Here is a 9988-nt window from a genome sequence, read left to right on the forward strand (position 1 = left end):
TGAGACCGAAGTACAGAGAGAGAAGGAGCAGTAGGTGGTTGAGCCAGCAAGGCTTCTTTTGAATTCCCTTCCTCCCTCTTCAGTCTTACCACTGCTCCATCAGGAAGTGTTGGTGTTGGAAACTGTAACTATCTGTAGCATAGACTGTGTATAAAGCATCTCCACCTCTTCCTTTTACACAATAAATTAAGCTAAAATATCCCAGGTCAGGGAGCAGAGCCCTAGTAAGGAGGTCCTACCGATGCATAGAGCCAATCACGAGTCTCAGATGTCAATTGTGGCCATATACTCCATTTCTAAAACATCGATTAACTAATTGGAAACCAAGCTTACTGTAAAAGATGGGGGTTGAACAAACACAACTACCTAAAATGAACAGAAACCATCTTTGAGAAGAATTTAATTAGTGTTTGTTGCATTTCTGGTGGCGGTAGGGATTATCACTGATACTGCAGCCAGCCACCAGGGGGGGTTCCAGATTTGGGCTTTACTTTTTCGGAGCTATTGCAATCTATGATCAGTTCCCTATTCCTCTTTCTGCATCAGATTTCCACAGGTCCCATCTCATTTGAAATGAGTTGCTGCTCTGATTTAACTGTCACATTATGCATACAGGTGATGAAATAGTGACATTAGCTTGTGAGCCAGTGACCTGTCTAATGAGTCCCCATTGGGGATAACAAGGGAAAGAGTTAAAGATATGTAACCTCATACCGCAAAGTCCCTCTGCTGCGCAACTTTGATGTGCCACATTACAATTTCCATCCTGTTTCATTCTTGGTAATGTAATCTTTCTGAACACTGTCTTCCCCTCACACACACCCCTCCCCTCTGTACAGTAATCAAAGGTAAAAGACTGAGGGAATAAAGTCTTCAAAGGAGCCGGAGCCACAGTTTGAAGCCGAGTCCACCTCCACTCTGTTTGCACTGCAGGAGCTGACTTTGTACTGCTCCTGCTAAATACTGCAAACATCCCCAAAGTGAAATACACCAAGGCAACAAACAGTCAGTCATACTCTCACTATGAAACATTACGCCCAGGGTTCTGAGTCTTATGGCGTTTTCCCACCATGTCTTAGTCACATGTTTTCCTTTGATCTGGTTAGTTTTAGTCTCACACTCAACAATTCGGTCTGAAATACGTATGTACTGTCCTAATCACCTACGTAGGCCGTCTACCTATACTTGACAACTTGTCAATTCAGTTGTTATAGTCCTTTTGTTTGAATGGAGAGATTTGGTTCATCTCTACTGTAATATCCTTATGTTACTACCACCAGCATCAGCAACTTCAGATGCAGTATTGCCCCTAACTCAATTGGTCCAAATGAGTGTCCTCCCTGTTCAAACCTTTTATCGTCAGAGGTGATATTGTCAGTCTGAAGGTCTAGAGACTCTAGACCAAGCAAGGTAGATGTTAAAGCTGCCTTCGTGTCTGTTCCACATTGAAGGTTTGACAAGTTGTCTCTTCCTGGGGATTCAAGGAACAATAAAATATTGACCAAGGTCAGGTCACACACACCTTCCTCAGAGTCTCTCTCTCTCTCTGTGTATGTGTACGTCTTTGTGTGATTCACTCTCTCCTTCTGCCTTATTGTGCATCGTGATATTGACAGTAAGACACAGTCTCAATTTGCTTCACATCGCTCTCTCTCCCTCTCAGCATTTTATCTTCCCCCTTTCTCTTCCACTGGTAGAAATATGGCCTTGAAGGCAGCGATTATTCATAAGGAATATGGTAGCCTAGACATATCTACTTGTGGAAGAGAAGTGCAGATAAGCTCCTGCATTATGCACCTATCTGCTGGAATGAATTGCAAAGGAGCTGGAAGTTTGAAACAAACATTCCTCTGAGGGATACTTGCTGATATTGTTTATATTCAAGACTGTGTATTTTTTTTATATTCAAGATCGTGTAATTTTCTGAATAAATGGAATGAAACAACACCAAAACTATTTTATCCTACTAACTCAAGGATTGTGCATCTCTCACGGAAATTACAGAAGAATCAAATGCTGGGATAGAATATGTGAGAGGACTTGGTGCCCGTTCAGCTGTACCAGTAGTTTGAGTTAACATTGCTGTTGAATCATAACTCTATGTTTTCTCCACAGATTTAAATCTGCACCTATTAATGCTAATCGTACATAGCGCACTGTTAAGTGTCCATCAGGGAATAAATCAAATTGTATAGGGGGGGTCAAGGATCTGTTAGTCACCTCTAATCATATCACATATTTAGATTTTATAAACTCTCTGCCTTTATAAGACTGTTAAATTCATGAGGCCTGTGTGGTACCTCTAAAAAACTCTCTCTGGACCATTAGTTTTTAATGGTATTAATAAGCAGGACTGTTGCTTTAGGCCACATTATGGAATCATTAGAGGGTGAATGAGACCATTATCCCAGGCTAAGTTAGGTTTCCCAGTTTAACCGAGCATATCTCCTCTGCCTTGCTGGGCCTGTCTATATGCGTATGTTCAGTAACACACTCTGAGGCAAATTAAGTTAATGGGGGAGACACAGGGTGGCCTGAAGTTTGAATGGGGGGTTGTTGTGTTACTGTAACATATTGGTGAGGCTTTGTTGGATGGAAACAACACCGCCGGGGGTCTGTCTGTTCCATTAGCAGCTAATCGCACAGTTTTGAGCATCTGGAACAACTTCTCTTATTATCGTCTTTAGCGCAACTTTTCTGGCTGTTTTCAGCTTCATATTTCCACTTTGAAAGCTTAAGGCCAATTATTGACTGCACGCTGTCTTAGTTTTTGCATTCAACACCTACATTCAGTACCAAGTGTACCCGACCTGCGACTGCAGTGATGTCAAATGCATTCAGAGCATCCAATCAAAGCAAGAAAGTGGTGTGATCAATAATAAGGGATACTTTATACATGAGATTGTGCAAAAGCACAAAAGCACTCACTTCAAGGATCTTGGCTGCTGGAAGCAACCGGTTGTTTCAGCATCATACACACACACGCACGCACACACTCTGGTATACACACATAGACACTCTTTTGTGGGGCTGTGAATGGAGCTGGGTTCAGAGTACCCGGGAATAATATAATAATTCAATAGCTCCACCAAAGTATTTGATTAAATCCAAACAAAATTTCACACATAAGTAATAATATTGTACATATCAAATGCAATGTGTAAACAGATTTCCCATGAGGTAGCATTCACTTTAACTCACATGACATGAGCTAGCTAAGAGACGGAGCCGGAACGAGACAAAGAAAATGATAAACTCAAAAGATATTGGAAACGAGAATAAGAAGTGGAAACGTAATCAGGCGTGAAATTTGCAAGGACTGGAACAAGTGGAGTGAATAAATCCAAACGATTTGTAATCAGTCTTCACTCGCCTTATCTCCCAATCGTCTGAAACGCTTTCTCCATCATTAATCTAATTGGAGTAATCAGTAATTTCCTTGTGCTAATTTGAAAATTATGTTCCTTTCACAAAAGACAAAACGGATCCAAACATCAGGTGTCTGAATTCACTTGAACGCCTTGTGGGATTAACTGTCAATCTCAGCCTGGTTTCCCAACCTGCTGCTGCAAAAAATGATTGCCGCCACTGCTATCAAAACATTACAGAACCGTTATCCTCGTACCGTGCTGTGTTACCCTGCTGTGTGTCCTCCCGCCTCACCCTCCCGCTGACCTGCAATCAGTTTACACGTTAACAATAAACACCAACACCAATCAGAAGTTATTAGGACACATACAGCACTTGTTTGATTTGCTCGAAAGCTTATGAGACACTTATTTAAACATATTAGAAGAAGAAGTCCAACATTTTGCACACAGTCCACCTGCCACACACAACGGGAGACTACGTGATGCGCACAGCCAGGACGTCGGTGTTAAAGTGACCAGAACAATCCGGATTCAAAGGCTGGACTGCACCCGCTGCTACAAGAAAGTCCTCTGGGAAACACTGAATTGCATTAAACATGACTTATTTTCGGGCTGGGCCGGCTTTTATTTCCATGGGATTTGCCATTATGATGATTGATTGTACTCTTACTTGGTTATTCAGTTTAGTGGGATCTCGGGTCTCTTGAGACGGCGTGAGCTTTATTACATTGAAAAGATTGATTTTGGCTTTTGGGTTCAACTGTTATAGAGCTTGCTTGACCCTTGAGAAGAAGAACAGCACTAAAAATCAATTACCCTGATCGCAGCGATTAACAGTCAAATGATCTAGCAAAGGAAATAAATTCCATATTTACAATAGTACTATTGGAAAGCAAGTAAAACCTTGATATTCTAGATTAGACTTTAAATCAATAATCTAAAAATGATTCGAGAATAAAAAGCATGTTACTAAAGTTGCAAATTATAGTATTCCCCCAGCGCCACCCAACAAATGACTGCCTGATTCAGTGAGATGAACTCTCTTTCTTCTTTTCCGTGTGATTCACAGAATATGCCGTGCTTTCTAAATATGAGTGTGAGTTTAACGTGGGGATTGAAGCTCAGGAGGCAGCATGTGTTTATCTTCTTCTCCTGAAATATCTCCAAAAATTTAAGAGAGGGCGACGGCCTCTACACGTACAGCACAGAGTCTATGACGGCGTTATTTTTAATGAGTGATATAGTCACCACACACACACACACACATATACACACACACACACACACACACACTACCCCTTCTATAAAAAGGGCATGCAAGCATATAAACACCCTCCTGTGCAGTGTAATTTATGACCAAACGCATGCACACAAAGGAAAATGCTATTGATATGAATGACCTGAGACTACACGCTGTTATAGTGCATCACACAGACACTTGCATGCACACAGAGAGAGAGAGAGAGAGAGAGAGAGATGGACTAAATAGGGCATGACCTTGCAACACCTATAGCCTCTGAAACCAGCAAGCTACAGTATATATGCTCCAGTGGGTGTGCTTCTTCATCTTGCATCTGCTCCTCTGTGTATTTCTAAACATGTTTATGAAGTTTTCTGGAAGCAAATAACGTGTTTACCCAAATTCTCTCTCTCGCTGTCCAAACAGAGAAACACGCAGAGAAGCCAGTGACCCGAATCCTCCGTCCGATAACAATGAATTCTACATCTGATAAGCATATTTTTTCTTCCCTCATTCACTACTGCACCCACAGCACCCACCCGTACGCTCCCGCTCTCCTTCCCCTCGCTCCCTCCCCAACTGGCGGCGCGCCCGTTTCCGAACGCGGTGATGGAGCAAAGGGAAATTGATTTCTAAAGAGCTCTGTCTGCCGCGCCCGGATATGAAATATGCAACCAGTTATTAGGCTAACACTGATATTAACATAACACGACAACCGTGTCAAGATATATATTAAAGATGTCTCTCTTGTTCCCTCTGAGAGATACATGAAATGGGCTGAAAGAAGCTAAACTGCCACTTGTTCGCGGCGTGCTGAATCGTTATTAGCGGCGCACAATTGTCATAACTGCCTTGTTCGGGAGAAGAGGAAGTGCACGGAGCTCTTTGGTGGAAGGGCTGGCCCTGTGCTGATGCTGCGATGAGACACAGTCAATATCTTGATCGAGTAGACAGGCACAGCGTCCGGCTATTAGTTATTATGCAGCTATTAATGAATGTACACTAAGAAAGGTCAAACGGCCCACACTTGGACACAAACACACACACACACACACTGACACACTGTTGCTGATGCTGATGAAGACTCATGCACGCAGTCAGCAGAAAAGGTCACAGCGTACAGCGTGTGTGAGAAAAAGATATTTGAAGAAGATATGCTGCCTGTTGCTATGGAGCACTCCCAGAGAAAAAAAATAATACACGTGCACACACACACCTACACATGATGCTCTGTCAATCCTAAAGAAACCAGAGCGATCGCACAACAAAGACGCACACTCGAAGAAAACACACTTACTCGATCAATCCCTGTTGCACTAAAGAAAGCGAGGGAGCAGCAGCCACTTTTAAAAGCATCACTGCCACAATTATTGCTCTCGTGCTCTGTGCATATGCTTTATTTGCATGTATTGAAGGGGAGCAAGTACTTCTCAAGAACAATATTGCTTCTCTGCATATTCCCACGGGACAGTGTAAATTATGCCAGTCGGTTAATCAGATTCTCCCTCAGAAGCAGTTCAGCACCTCACGAGAGGCAGAATGAATTAAATAAGCTGCTCATCCTCTAGACGCTTAAAAGCTGGAGAGAGCCACACTGCATATGTTCCACATTATGAACATGCTAATTGAATTGCTGTGTTTTTTTTTTTTTCAAGCTTCCCTCATGTATTCACTCTGAAGTTACATATAGTGAAGCACATGGAAATTAGAGTAAAAACAAGCTGATGAATTTAACATGTATACATGCAACACTGTTGACTTGCTCTTCTATTCTTCTGTAATATTTTTCTATATTCTATATTTTTCTATATGCTCTGTCTTCAGATTGCTCCAGTGCACGATGACACAGGACAAAGACACTGATTAATTGATTAATTCTGATTAATCCGTTATCAAAATAGTTGCTGTTGTCTGCGGGATAGTCAACACATTGTTCAGGCTCTGGTTTGGAACTATAGCCTGGGACTCAGACCAATCGGCAAATCTTTATTTATTCACTGTGACAGATGGGTCTGGCCCCCTTCCCATTCAGACTGATTAATATCCTTCTTGAAAAAGGTCGGGCCAATCACGATCTCTTCTCTAAAGAGGGGCGGGTCTGATAAGAAGCCCGACAGGAGGAGCGCTTCTCATTAACAACCAAGATAACTGCCGTGGACACAGAGCGATCTGTTGAATGGGGCGTGGGTCAGTCAGGAACACATTATAGGGTTTATTTAAACTAATTTTGTCTCGCAGCGTTTCATGATAATGTAACTGCTAGTTGCCCCTCTAACACACTGGATAAGGTGCATTTCTTTTCTATGCCTCGCTCTGAGACACCCTGCCGCTCTGTCTGCTGCAGTGACCTGAAGTACAGTTCGAATCGGAATCGATCAGAGCCCAGGACTGAAGATCTCTCGCTCTTAACTTCTGATCAATAGCTGTATGTAAACAGAGCATGAAGCCTCGGCTCAGCGTACATGGCTCGGGCTGCGTGTGGAAAAGTAGACCCGGGGCTGCTCAGTGGGAATAAAAAGGCAGAGTATCGACTACAGGCTGAAGTTAATAAAAATGTCCTTTACTGAGGATTGAAATGATGGAGACATGTGACGGCATGAACAATTACTTCATGACACTTCAATACAGTGTGTGGGATGGAGGGACATTTGGGGATAGCCTGTACTGTGTGGGCTTTTCCTATAAACACCAGTATTTGTCCTGGGGACCAGAGCATGATCCTAATGAGGCAAAACAACCTTTCAGAGGTCCTGGATAGGAGTGAGGTTTGAGGTTAATTTAGGCTGTCGTCAATAAATGGACCTAATGAGGGTGGATGCATTAACCTGTGTGTGTGTGTGTGTATGTGTTTGTGTTTGTTTGTGTGAGTGTGAGTGTGATAGGCAGGCAGGCGAGGGCTGTGAAAAGGCCATAAGCTGGTATCATCCTGCCACAGGCGCCCAGTACGACACTGACTGGACATTCTTCCCAAAGTGACAAATATTTGCAATGAAAGGGCTCTGCATGAGATGGATGTGAGCCAGTGAAACGCAATGCAGCCAGTATCAGAGCTAATCCATAGTATATCTGTCGTGCGTATCGTTTTGCTATTTGACAGAAAGCCATTGTTGAAGGTGGAGCACGGCTTGGATTTGCAACACTGAAAAGTTTGGGTTGTAAAGGAAAGACTCTGCATGTGAACTCGTCTTTTTCTCAATCCCAGACGCACACGAGGGCTGCAATGACAACTTATTGGAGTCACCTTTCCAAATATCATACAAGCTTCTTCTGTCTCTGTCAACTGGACCTGCTCAGTTTTCTCAGACATTTTGGAGAAGGGGTATTACTTGGAACGAGAGGGATCTGAATGAGATGGATGGAGGCAGTGAGACGTGATGCAGAATCAGAGGTAATCCATAGCATATTCGACGCATGTGTCGTTTTCCTTCTTCACAGAAAAGCCATTATTGAAGATGGAATTGCAAAATGGAAAAGTTTGGCCAGGAAATTGAGAGCAAAGTCCCTGCATCCAATTGCTTCTTATTTCTACACTTTGAATAATTATTAAATTATCTGAATAGCGGATCACCAGAAAAGGAATGAAAAGAAGATTTAATCAGAAACCTTGACAACTCTCCTGTGTCACTTTCCCAGAAAGCTGCTTTTCTTGCTGTAAACTGAATACATCGGGTTTTTGGAGACCTCTGACCAAAAACTGTTTCTATTTTGAACTTGAAACCTGTGCAGTGCTGAACTACGCCCTGCATCAATCCACCACCTCATGCTCGCCACATACATGCAACACCAATCTCAAGACCTTATAAGACCTTGAAGGTGGAAAGGTCATTTTCGCCATAACAGCAGTTGATGATGTGCATTACAACAAATTTGAACTCCTTTCCTCAGTTATCTACAGATTTAATTTAAAATCCTCAAAGTTTTGCAGAGGTTGCTGCGAACTCCATTGAATCTCCCTGTCCCCGCAGGAACTCCACGGGAATCATGTGGAGATTTAAGATGCCCAAAAACTTTCCGCGCTGCGCTTCAAATGTGGGGACACGTCGAACCGACCATGTCTTCATCTGTTGAACAAAGCGTCCTGTCAGTGTTCCGCTCGCTCATCCCCAGAATCCATCACTCACCTTGCGCAGAGGCGGTGACACCTCTCCACGAAACCGACAATCATCCGCCAACTGGCTGCCTCTGATCCTCCAGCGCACCTGAGCCGTTCAAATCCGTCAGAACTTGCGCGGGGATCCCGTCGCCAATCCGGTGCAGGTATTCTCTTTATGTCTTCTTTGATTTGTTTTATATTTCCCTTCATATACCAAAAAAACAACCGAAAAGCTCTCCGTCGTGCTGCGCGTCCTGTGCGCTCCGGAGCGCCGCGGAGCTGAAGGAGAAACGGAGCTCTGTTGATATCATCCACCGGCAGCGCGCACGCACGCACGCACTCACGCACTCCGAAAACACGGGGAGAAGAAAAAAGTAAGCGATCCCAGGGAAGGTGCGGAAGGAGGAGGGGAGAAGGCGAGTGATGAGCAGCAGCCTTCAACGGGATGGATGGATGAATGAAGGACTGACTCTGAGCTCAGGCGGAGCACTGACTGCTCGCTTTGCAGTGAGTGGGAGCACTGGTGGAGTGAGTAGGTTTCCGCACACACGCAGACACACACACACACATACACACACACACACACACACACACACACACAGCTCCCACTCGAAGATCAGCTTACATAAAAAATGAACAGAGACACGCGCCCAATTTCACTCTACAGTCATCCCTGGGATAGTAATGCCAGTGTCCCCACTAGGCGGTAGAAGCTGGACGGAGTGTTTGTTCCCAATCTCCTTGACAGTGTTTTTTTCATGATATCTGTATGTGTGTAACGTGGGGACTTACATGTCTGTGATGCTCCACAATAACCAAGTCCTGTTGAGATTGCACACAGGATTCAACTTGTTTTAGGGATTCTCTGCTCCGGTCTTAAGGGTTAAGTTGAATAGTTTTATACTTTAAAGTGAAGCGCAATTACTTTTTCTTGAAGAACTGCAAAGAAGAACAGAAAGTTGGGGTCCATGTTCGTTCCTTAAACTCAATTCAAAAATGGCGGCCAGTCTGACGGAGGACAAACCCCCAATTTATCTCGGGGAAATCAAGGAAGATGTTGAAAAATCTCGTAGTCTTGAAGAAAGTGAAAAACAGCTCATGAACCCGTCCCCGATCAGCACCTAAATCGAATGGCTTCTTCTCTGGGTCATGTCCCACCCGTCCTCAAAATTTCCAGATTGGTTGAATAGTTTTTGCGTAATCCTGCGATTGAAACTGGGCAGGAAGAGAAAACCGTTCTTTGGTGACGATGCTTCCAACCCAGATTCAATGCAACCTGTCAAA

The 9988-nt window shown here is 43.6% G+C and overlaps 1 protein-coding gene across 1 annotated transcript in view; it reads right to left on the minus strand.

Annotated features, from left to right (window-relative positions):
- The window catches only part of zgc:171482 (zinc finger protein), a 48847-nt gene extending 39702 nt beyond the window's left edge, over positions 1 to 9145 (minus strand). Inside the window, exon 1 of the mRNA XM_062400451.1 lies at positions 8733 to 9145. The gene's annotated coding sequence lies outside the window, so the exon portion shown is untranslated. The remainder of the gene's footprint in view (positions 1 to 8732) is intronic.
- Positions 9146 to 9988: the final 843 nt, after the last annotated feature.

This window comes from Platichthys flesus, chromosome 12, assembly GCF_949316205.1.
Source record: "Platichthys flesus chromosome 12, fPlaFle2.1, whole genome shotgun sequence".
In the NCBI taxonomy this organism is placed as follows: domain Eukaryota; kingdom Metazoa; phylum Chordata; class Actinopteri; order Pleuronectiformes; family Pleuronectidae; genus Platichthys; species Platichthys flesus.